The 12,296-nt window shown below is 41.3% G+C and overlaps 1 protein-coding gene across 4 annotated transcripts in view; it reads right to left on the bottom strand.

Moving 5' to 3' along the window:
* The window catches only part of LOC118398586 (inverted formin-2-like), a 29,459-nt gene extending 21,884 nt beyond the window's left edge, over positions 1–7,575 (bottom strand). For all 4 annotated transcript variants that reach the window (XM_035794082.2, XM_035794079.2, XM_035794081.2 and 1 more), the window contains exon 1: positions 7,406–7,575. The gene's annotated coding sequence lies outside the window, so the exon portion shown is untranslated. The remainder of the gene's footprint in view (positions 1–7,405) is intronic.
* Between the last annotated feature and the right edge of the window lie 4,721 nt (positions 7,576–12,296).

Genomic DNA, 12,296 nt, shown 5'->3' on the forward strand with positions numbered 1-12,296 from the left:
AACAAGTTTGAATGACTCCAACCTAAGTGTATGTAAACTTCCGACTTCAACTGTACCACTTTCAGTATAAGATCCAGATTAAAGGGAAATTAAAGTTGGGTGAACTATCACTTCCACTTCAGTTCTGAGTGTTGACTGTTTGGACAGAGTTCTATAGAGGGCACACTACTAGTAGGCCTATGCCCTGTCCCAGACAGCAAGCTCAAATATCAGTCGGTATCCCTGTGTCTTTCACTGAGGTCGTAAGATCTGAATCCAGGTCATGCAACTGGAGATGGACGGCATGTGGCAGAAATTAAGCCCCATGGGCCAGCACAAAAAGGAGGTGAAAAGTTATACTGGACGAATCTGAGAAGAGGGGCATTTACTGATAGACAAGACAGTTAATAGACGATCACCGAGCCTCTTTTGACTTTGATTGAAAAAGTTAAAGGCTTTTGTATAGTCATGTTCAATTGAAAAGCCATTCTGTAAAATTTGCTGCAACCAACAGCCATCAGCATAATATGGGATAATGCATAGTACATTTGGTGTCATACTTGCTGAATTTGCAACAGCTCTGTGAGTATACTGATTCAGTCCCATTGTTGCTTGGAGCTGCGGCTTAAAGAGTATTCAGTGCCATTGGGATATAGATTAGCGACTGACAGATTGGCACATTTACAGCCACTCAACTTTATGAGGACAGACAGACAGGGAGTGACCTAGGCTTGGGCGGTATACCGTATTTGCCGTATACCAGGGTATTATAAAATACCGATGGCATGATTTTCAATACCGTCAAGCTTGAGTTATAAGCCACTGCTTAGAACTAACTATAAGTTAACTATCTAAAACGTGCCAAATGTATTATCTCCAGCTCAGGGCTCCAGCTATTTATTTGGTTTGCTAACTTGCTGTCTAAGTGGCTAGTTTGCAAGATTGGTTACAGTAGAGACAATCAACCCCCTCCTGGATGAAGATCCCTGATGCCTATTTTTTATTAAATGTTTTCTTTTGGAAAGAAATAACGCCCCATATGTGCACTGCCGGTATGCTACAGGCACAGTATAAAGGTATGACAATATGGATACTGCCCAACCCTAGAGTGACCCAGTCAGCTATTCAGGCCTGTTAGCCAATATGATCACATCCTTCGCAGTGAATCTGATATGAGTGCTCCGTCTCTCTCTCCCCCTCACAAACACAAACATTTTTGTCCTGTCTGTCTCTCTCTCTTGGACACGTCCTCCCTTCTATTTCTCTTTCTATGACTCTTTTTCCCTGACCCTCCCCTTTTCTCCCTCTCTCACTCACCCTTTCTTTGTTTCTCAACTTTGTTAGAGTCTTTCCAAACCAGTAGTAACAAATAGGAACTTCAGGTGGTATGACATCTTAAACTGTCAATGGGTATGTTTCATAGATTAAAGCAAGTGTCAGACTCTTACCTCAATGAGGCATTTCTCAAGTGGAGCTGCACCAATTGTGCTAATTTTAACAATTTCCACTGACGATTTACCAAAAACATATTTACAGGAAAAACTGTGCAGATGCAAAGTTTGGTAACAGAATAAAACTGTTACCAAACATTTCATCTACAAGTTTTTCCAGTAAATGTTTTTCTTTTACTGTGTAAATTGTTCAAAGTAGTCATTGAGCATAGAGTTGTATGGTTTGTTAAACTTTGAAATCAATTGTTTTTGTTTAGAATACATTTTAAAGCGAAAAATCTGAGTCTCAATGAAATTCCTTTGCCATTGCCCTATGGTAGATACATCCACATTCCAGTGATTGCACAAGAATGCAAAGAATCCATGCCAGACTTATTGGTGAGGTTGGAGTATCCTCCTTCTAGCATAGGGAGAAGGAAATCAATGAAGTGCTCCTTTAAGAGACCATGGTTCTGAGAATGGGTGGGGTCCACATGAGCAGAAACCTCAATGTGCAGAATGCCCTCTGCACTACACTATGGAGACATCCTACTAAGGAAATGTGACTCACACAGTTCAGGCTAGTGAATCATATCCTCCCGCTGTAGTCTGTGTTCTGTCCACTCTCTCTCTCTATTACAGTGCCTTTAAACTCTGCATCCGTTTGCATCGATTATCCAAGCCAGGTTTGAAATATACTACTGACAGAAAAAAATAATTCATGAATAAACTCTGAGGCAACTGTTTCCAACAGAAGCTACATTATGACATCACGTGTGTGTCTATTTGAAGTTGTGACATCAACTTCGAGGACAGTTTGAAGGTTTTTAATGTTGCGCTTTCCAGTGGTGCTGGAGTAGAAAGGCTAAGATTTTACATAAACACAAAATCCTGATCTGTGCTGATGGCTTTTTTCCCTATTGCTGCTCACTAATCCTCAGGCTTCCTGTCCAACCGGAATGACACCATACCTCTAACTTAGAACATGCATACGGGGCTAACAAGTAACAACCAATCCACACTCAGTGGCATTATAGGAAAACAGTCTTGCCATGTGACTGGAATGTTCATGCTTCATTTCCTAAACTAAGCACATGCTGACATTCAACAAGTTGTGGAATTTCGGGAGCTACAATGACATAGTCTTGAGAACACATTACCGTGGATACAGAAATCCCTGGTCTGAAAGGGTACATTATTTGAACAGGCTTCTGCTTCTATGTTGCCTGGAAGGGAAAGGCTGAAGGAAACAGACATATTTCCTGCAGCTTAAGATGGGATGGGGACAGACAGAGAGACAGAGAAAAATACTCTTCAGGAAAGAATGATTCACTTTTGTTGTGTTATTCTCTCAGTCACATTCCTCCCAAAGTTGACCTGGAGTCATCTATATGGATTTGCTTGTTTATATTGACAGAGATTTGTGAAAGAGCCCAGAGATCATTATTGGTTCATATAGAGACCTCAATGGCAATACCATGCAGTTATCAACAAGGTTGGGTTCAACTGAATTAAATCAATTCAGGAACTAAACAGCACGAGCACGGATGTGTTTGCAGTCTAAGACGTACAGTACTGTGTCGGATGTGATACGCATGCAAAGTATGCAGAAACTCTGGTTATTCATTCATTCACACCTCACTGCCATTTACGCACATTCTGTCCCGTAGAATGTGTTGCATGACATTCCTGGAGTGCTGGATATACTGTACAATGGGACTTCTTGTCAACATCAACATTATCCAGACCAGCATGACCCTGGCAGAGAGAATCTTCCTGGAGTCATGTGAAATAAGGAACCAGGCCATGGGCTATGTAATGTGACCTCCTTAAATGCTTACAGAGCAACTGAGCAATCTATGCAGTTTATGATGATGGAATCACTATAAAAGACCTGAATAAAGATGTTAAGTAGCCATGGAAGTTTGAAACATAATAAACCTTGGCTCATCTCATGCAAAGGAATGGTTTTATAACAATATCATATCTGGTGCAGTCAGTGGCGGACAACTAAGGCAATTGCCTGGGGCCTCACATCCATCAGGGGCCTCGTGAACTTCCCATTATTTAGTTTAATAATACATCATTTCTCTGTTATCTTGCCTCCTCCACTTGAGGCCTTCTTCCACTCGTGAGTTACCTCCGAGGTACGCTATTAGCAGTAAACGGAGCGGTTTCTGTTTTGTTCATAAAAATGTATCATTTGACGCATCTCAAAATCCTTTTGTTTCTTTGAATTTGGCTCCAGCTTTTGAACGGAAGCTATTACCGATTGATGCAAAAAAAGTGAGATGGTTTGGGATGAGTTGGACGGCAGAGTGAAGGAAAAACAACAAGTACTCAACACATGTGGGAACTCCTTCAAGACTGTTGAAAAAGCATTCCAGGTGAAGCTGGTTGAGAGAATGCCAAGAGTGTGCAAAGCTGTCATCAAGGCAAAGAGTGGATACTTTGAAGAATCTCAAATCAAAAATGTGTTTAACATTTTTTTGGTTACTACATGATTATTTACTACATGTTAATTTCATAGTTTTTATGTCTTCACTATTATTCTACAATATGCAAAATATTAAAAATAACGAAAAGTCCTGAAATGAGTAGGTGTGTCCAAACATTTGACTGGTACTGTAGGTATTGGCCAGAATTTCTATCCACCATAGAGATGGATAGAGATCACTACTTGGAAATAACCAGTTATTGCATGGACATTGCCATTGAGTGCTTCCACCATTTTGAAGTACTCAACTGGGTGGGACTTAGGTCAAGGACGGATCACATGATCTCATCTAGGTCATCAGGTGGGCTCAGCCAATGAATTCTACTTGTGAGCATTCCATAATTGCAGGTGGCAGTAAATCACCAACATTGACATCATACATGTTCAAACAACAAAATGCAGGTGGCAGTATGTACCATTTAAGTTTGTTTACTGAGTCATAGAAGTAGTAGAAGAAGAAAATTGAGTACTTCAAAATGGAGATGGCCTCAATGGTGCTGCCCGGTGCTCTCACAGACACCATAATGGGACAAAAGATGAGTTGTCTATGGTCCCTAACTTGAACATCTAAAACTAAATAGAAAACATGTAGAAATGTTAATGGACTTATCTATTTAAAAATAACTGCCCTTTTCTGGCCCGCAAATTGCTTTTGATTAACAAATGGGTCCGGAACAAAACTGACACCTCAATGTGACCCTCGGACCAAAAGTATTGCCCACTGCTGTTCAATGTAGTGATACAAAGACCTTACTAGTGAAGGGCATTTTGGTTCATTCATCTAAAAGAGCCGGCCCCCGAAAAGCTCTTCGTTCAGTAGCCATGAATGTGTTTAATGGACATGGGCAGTGGCCTCAGACTGGCCTCGGCATAGGGCCTCCAAATCACTAAGTCCGCCCCTGGGAGCAGTAACATAATCAACAGTTGTTGACCTTCTACCTAGCTGCATGTGCACCTTAGTCAGCAGAGGATCTCCACTAGCAGTTCCTCTTCCCTATAAATCCAGGGCATCACCCTCTGGGACCCAGTCAGCAGATTGTTAGTCAGCATCACCATGCCAGCACTAGTGGTGCCCGGGTCACCCGCACCCTTCTGCAATTGCTAATAACCCATCGTCAATCACCAGATTATATGTGATTAGGTAAAAACCTGAGGCCAGCACCGGCCCTAGCCCACTAATATAGAAAATGCGCTGTAGGCTACAGTCAAAGACAGCTGAAGATTTAACCCATCTAAACAGTAGGCTACAGTTCCCTTGAATTTCCCTATTTGAAGTCCCCATCTTGTGGCTGTTGAATTTGTATGGCTCTTCACAATCATCACATATAGTCCTAACATAGCTGCTATCATCCTCTTTTAGCCTACCATTTCACCAAATCTTTCCCAAACATTTACTTTTCTGTCCCTCTTTATTTTCAACTCTCCATTTCACAGCTTTTCTCTAATTAAACTGCGACATTGTCCTTTTTGCCTCTGTGGATTGACGAGTTCCCATTCCCAAAAACATGTGGCGATTGGCGTGTAGACTATTTGGCACGCCTACGGTTAGGCCCTAAAGCTTATAGGCTTACGCACTAATGCCATTTAGCCTAAAAGAATTAAAGAAAAACCTATAGCCTATAGATATAAATTGCACAATAATTATACATTCATGGATTTTTTAAGGTATTTTTTTCTCTTTATTCAATCCGCCCTTCATCCACACAATATTTAATGACCCTAAACCCATCTGCCCAGTGGATATAACCGCGGGAACTGCAGGGTATGAGTCAACCCGTGCCTCACTAGCCAACACAACACAAATATTATTCTGTATGAAACTGTGCTTAAACATTCATTTGTCTTGAGCTTCCTAAATAGCATGGTCCCCATGTAAATAAATCATGTAGCCTTCTTAAACCTATCGAATTTCATTCTAAACTAATGGGCCATTCTGTCTTATTAACAGCAACATCAAACAAGAGCAGTTCAGTGAATGAAGTGACCTTTGTCTTCTGATCAAATCCGGTCAATGATCTACATCATTGATATTGAATCAAACACATACATCTAATTGGCCGCATTTGTGTGGCTGTGTTTTATTTTGTTTACAGAATGCATGGTTGTGCCGCATGCACAACTGCATACAACACATAACGCACACACCCCCATCTCATCTGATCTGTAAAGCCTATGTGCCTGTAGAAACACCAGACTGTCATGGTCAGCTGTGTTTGTGAGATGGGCATGCCATGGTAGCACTGACTGCCCCCTTGTGTCCGTCCCTTTGTGTCCCTCACACATGTAAACAATACATGGACATAGGAACAAATGAGTCCCTCTAGAGTTCAGTGGACATAGCCCACTTACATAATCCAGTCATTAAACAGACATACATGTCACACTATCACCTAGCCATATCTATGACTAAAAAGAAAATACCTTTTCTAATCTGAATTCTTTGTATCTCTTCTTCGTCAAAGATATGGCTAACAATCACCAAATGTGAAGTGCAATGTCAGTTCTCTAGGAACAGACACAATCCCATACTAACATTTGTACATATATCTTGATCTTTACTACTAATTGGTAAACTAGTAGTAAAGAAATAGGCTACCTTGTGACATATTGTGCCCGTTGCTATCTTCACAAGCCTGACACAAAAGTGGCAGAACATTGAAGGTTTGCAGTGGAAGGTCACATTTGCCCCAGCCTGGTCTCTCACACTAGATGTTACATAATACATGTACATCTAACACACTCAAATTAGTATAATTAGTATAAATTAGTATAATGTTAGGTTTGGTATGGTTACATAAGACAGAAGGATACCTAAGGCAAAAAAATGAAAGTAAGGTGGTTGGTCAGGATAGGAATATATAACGTGAACGTCTAGCAACCCAATGGTTCGTGTTTGAATCACTTCACAGACAACTTTTAGCTAATTTAGCATTTTAGCTCATTTGCAACTTTGTAACTATTTACTACTTTTTAGCTACTTTGTGACTACTTAGCATGTTAGCTAATCCTAACCCTTAATCCGTATCCTTAACCCCTAGCCTAGTTAAAGTTAATCACTTAGCTAATGTTAGATTAGCAACCTAGCCACCCTAACTAACTACAGCTACAACAAATTGGATTTGTAACAAATCATACGTTTTTGCAGATTCGTGACATATTGTACGAATTCCAATTCATAACATAAGAAATTGATGAAGGACATCATCAAATGAGTACCAATGGAACTTAACATACAGCATCATACTAATTAGAGTGTGTATCCCGGATTTACATTTACTATGTTACGTCTACCCCTGAGTCTAGGCTGTTTGCCCAGGCTATGAACGAGCAAGACAATAGAATTCGCATCATGGTAAAGTATACAGCTATCTTATGTTGGACAAAAAGTTATTGTTAATGAGTGATGTGGTTCTCTCCGTACAATTGCTTAAGTTGAACAAATTACAGATGTTACCATTCTTTCCAATAAAGTCTTCATTATGAAATGTGTTACTCTTACGTTACTGAGTCCCTTAGCCTGCACGAAGGACGAATTCCACAGCAAATCGAAGGCAACACTTATATCGAAAAGTAACCGCTTTCCCACAATTCCTGCGTTCTAGTAGAAACTATGGAATATAGACTGTTGTGTCCAAACCCTGCTGCGCTGTTCTCTGCAGCTCACGGACTGCGCGTGACAAAAATTGTGAGGGTGGAGAGTAACATAGCTCCGCCTCCTCACCCACACATCTGGATTTTGATGAATTCAGCGAAATGGACCAGTCTGGACCAGTCGTCCTGTTCGTTGTTCAATGGCTCAATGCTCTTGTTATATCATTCATCTTCTCAAATGTTCTAGACGAGGTCATATGAAAAGGGTTGTCATACTGAGGGAAAATTGGTTTCATATTGGATATCTGTACCTAATATTTTATCTCATCAAGTTGTTTCCTACTAATTATTTGCCTACTTTAGCAATGTCATCATATTTCCATGCCAAGTTAGACGAAACAGTCACATTAGCCTGAGAGGTGCAATGCATATCTAGGGCCTTCATCTTCCCCTGATTCAGAATGTCTCATTTTATATTATGTATTTATTTTGGATCCCTATTAGCTGCTACTCTTCCTGCCCTGTTCTGAACCAATTGCAATTTACCTACGTCCCTATTAGTGGCACCTGTCCACATGACTGAACAGTAGTCCAGGTGCGACAAAACTAGGGCCTGTAGGACCTGCCTTGCTGTTAAGAAGGCAGAGCAGTTATGGACAGACTGTTGTATCAATATGTCACCTCATCTGGCTCAATATCCACATTATTCATTACAATATTTAGTTGAGGTTTAGGGTTTAGTGAATGATTTGTCCCAAATACAATGTTAAACTATTTAGAATGAACTTATTCATTGCCACCCATTCTGAAACCAACTGCAACTATTTGTTAAGTGTTGCAGTCATTTCAGTCGCTGTAGTAGCTGACGTATATAGTGTTGAGTAATCCGCATACACAGACACACTGTGTAGTGGCATGTCGTTTTGTAAAGATTGAAAAAAGTAAGGGCCTAGACAGCTGCAGTTCCTGATTCTACCCGCATTGTGTTGGAGAGCCTTCCAGTAAAGAACACCCTCTGTGCTCTGTTAGACAGGTTACTCTTTATCCACAATATAGCAGGGGGTGTAAAGCCATAACACATATGTTTTTCCAGCAGTAGACTATGATGGATAATGTAAAAAGCTGCACTGAAGTCTAACAAATCAGCCCCCACAATCTTTTTATCATAATTGTCTCTCAGCCAATTGCTGTGTAAGTGCTGTGCTCGTTGAATGTCCTTCCCTATAAGTGTGCTGAAAGTCTGTTGTCAATTTGTTTACTGTAAAATAGCATTGTATCTGGTCAAACACCATTTTTCCCAAAAGTTTACTAAGGGTTGGTAACAGGCTGATTGGTTGGCTATTTGAGCCAGTAAAAGGGGCTTTACTATTCTTAGGTAGGGGAATTACTTTTGCTTCCCTCCAGGCCTGAGGGTAAACACTTTCTAGTAGGCTTAAATTGAAGATATGGCAAATAGTAGTGGCAATATTGTCCGCTATTATCCTCAGTAATTTTCCATCCAAGTTGTCGGAGCGGAGTTTGCCATTTCTCCCAAAATTTAATTTAAGGTGCTCCAAAGCGTTTAACTATCATTCTTTATGTAATTTATCTTTGTTTCATGGTGTAGTTTCTTCTTGTTTTTATTCAGTTTAGTCACATGATTTCTCAATTTGCAGTATGTTAGCCAATCGGTTGTGCAGCCAGAATTAGTTGCCATTTCTTTTGCCTCATTTCTTTTAATTTAATTTTATTTCACCTTAATTTAACCAGGTAGGCTAGTTGAGAGCAAGTTCTCATTTGCAACTGCAACCTGGCAAAGATAAAGCAAAGCAGTTCGACACATACAACAACACAGAGTTACACATGGAATAAACAAGAGTACAGTCAATTACACAATAGAGAAAAAAAGAAAGTCTATATACAGTGTGTGCAAATGGCATGAGGAGGTAGGCAATAAATAGGCTATAGTAGCGAAGTAATTACAATTGAGCAGATTAACACTGGAGTGATAAATGAGCAGATGATGATGTGCAAGTAGAGATACTGGTGTGTAAAAGAGCAGAAAAGTAAATAAAAACAATATGGGGATGAGGTAGGTAGATTGGGTGGGCTATTTACAGAAGGACTATGTACAGCTGCAGCAATCTGTTAGCTGCTCAGATAGCTGATGTTTAAAGTTAGTAATTGAGTCTCAGAGAAAATCAGAACATGAATGCCATCTGTTACTAGCAAATTATTGATTTAATTAACCTTATTTCTTAAGTTACATGTGTTAATGTGGGCTATTTTTAGCACTTTTCTGTTTTTATTGCTTTACTCGGAAGCTTAGCAGAGGTAGACATGCTCAGGTTATTTACGTTAGTGTAGGGTGAGCTGCACACAGTGGACTTCCTGCTAGAGGACACCGCCTCATTGTCAACAGTATACCTCTGGTTCATAGGCATTGATTGTGATTACCGCATACAATAGCTGTAGGCTCAGCAGAGGCATTTAGGACAGTAAGAGGGACATACATTAGGGTACTTACATTAAGTCCTTCAGCCCCTCTGGGATAATGTACATTTGCTGAAGCATTATGACAACTCAGCAACACAATGGTAGGGCTTAAATGAGCTGGGCTTGAGTCATTGATAAGTCATTGTTTCAACGCAGCCTTAAATTGTTGTGAAAGGATCCAGGAGTCCAAATGATGTGGGTGGATCCCATCCTCCTTATAACATGAGCTTTGTTTCCAGAAGGTATCAAAAGTGTCAATAAATGTAACACCCGCAGAGCTTCAATAGTCTCGTAGCCAGTTATGTAGGGCTAAAAGTCTGCTGAACCGTTCAATGCCACGATTTAGGGATGGCAGAGTGAGCCAATCAGTTCTTTAAAATACATCTTCAGCTGTTCTGAGCTGCCCTTTGTAATGTAATTGAATACCAAATGAACTATGAAAGACTCAATTTCCTGATGCTGGTTTAACATATTTGGGAGCAGCTTATTGATGTCCTGTACTCGTGCTCCCAGATAGCACAACAATTTTGCTCCAGGGACTGAGACATTTCTTGCCATTGAACTGTTCAATACAACGGCCGGAGAAGGGAATTCCCACCCCTCACACAATTCGTTGAGTCTTTCACAGGCCCATGAGAAGCAGATTAGCGTATGCCCGCGGATCGGTCCAGACCTCCCACAGTAGGCAGTGCCCCGTCAGATGAGAGAGCGAAAGGAGCCGAACTCGATGACGAAGCCGCTGCTGTAGTCAGCGTAGTTGGAGTTAGCCCTGCCGTCGCAGACACAGGCAGTCCCAGCGATGAAGGTGAAGCTATTCCTTACGTCGATCTGCTTCGAATCTCAGTCATTCCCATCCACTTAGCAGCTTGCCGCTGCTTTCAGTTTACACAACTTGTGATATGGGACAAAATAACGACATTTCATCAACAAGAACAACCTGTGGATTTTTTTTTCCTGGAATGCTGGAATGCTTTTCCAACAGTCTTGAAGGAGTTTCCACATATCCTGAGCACTTGTTGGCTGCTTTTCCTTCACTCTGCGGTCCAACTCATTCCAAAACCTCTCAATTTGGTTTAGGTCGGGGGATTGTGGAGGCCAGGTCATCTGATGCAGCACTCCATTACTCTCCTTCTTGGTAAAAATATACCTTACACAGCCTGGAGGTGTATTGGGTCATTGTCCTGTTGAAAAACAAATTAGAGTTCCACTTAGCGCAAACCAGATGGGATGGCGTATCGCTGCAGAATGCTGTGGTAGCCATCCTGGTTAAGTGTGCCTTGAATTCTAAATAAATCACAGACAGTGTCACCAGCAAAGGGGGAACAACCCGAACAGGAAGATCAGGTCATTGTCTCAACCCACCCAAGTGACGCACCCCTCCTAGGGATGGCATGGAAGAGCACCAGTAAGCCAGTGACTCAGCCCCTGTAATAGGGTTTGAGGCAGAGAATCCCAGTGGAGAGAGGGGAATGAGTCAGGCAGAGACAGCAAGGGCAGTTTGTTGCTCCAGTGCCTTTCCGTTCACCTTCACACTCCAGGGCTAGACTACACTCAATCATAGGACCTACTGAAGAGATGAGTCTTCAATAAAGACTTAACGGTTGAGACAGAGTCTGCGTCTCTCACATGGATAGGCAGACCATTCCATAAAAATGGAGCTCTATAGGAGAAAGCCCTGCCTCCAGCTGTTTGCTTAGAAATCCTAGGGACAATAAGGAGGCCTGCTTCTTGAGACCTTAGCGTACTTGTAGGTATGTCAGGTAGGACCAAATTGGAAAGATAGCTAGGAGTAATGCTTTGTGGGTTAGCAGTAAAATTGAAATCAGCCCTTGCCTTAACAGGAAGCCAGTGTAGAGAGGCTAGCACTGGAGTAATATGATCAAATGTTTTGGTTCTAGTCAAGATTCTAGCAGACGTCTTTAGCACTATTTATTTACTGTTTATTTAGTGCTTTATCCGGGTAGACGGAAAGTAGAGCATAGTCTAACCTAGAAGTGACTGTAAGAGGTGCGTAACTGGCTGCAGGGAAGTCAGGCGCAGGAGAGCAGAAATGGGTAACAACCGGAGCAGTTTAATGAGTCAAAACAAACTGCACAAAGAAAAACAACAAATTACGGGTTGAAATAATCGCAAACCAGTCTGAATTGCACCTACACTTTACAACAAACAATTCCACACACAGACATGCACGTCAAGTAATGAGGGAATGTAAACCAGGTGTGCGGAAAACAAGACAAAATAAATGGAAAATGAAAGATGGATCGGAGATGGCTAGAAGACCGGTGACGTCGACCACCGAACGCCGCCCGAACAAGGAGAGGAAC

This window comes from Oncorhynchus keta, chromosome 19, assembly GCF_023373465.1.
Source record: "Oncorhynchus keta strain PuntledgeMale-10-30-2019 chromosome 19, Oket_V2, whole genome shotgun sequence".
Lineage (NCBI taxonomy): Eukaryota > Metazoa > Chordata > Actinopteri > Salmoniformes > Salmonidae > Oncorhynchus > Oncorhynchus keta.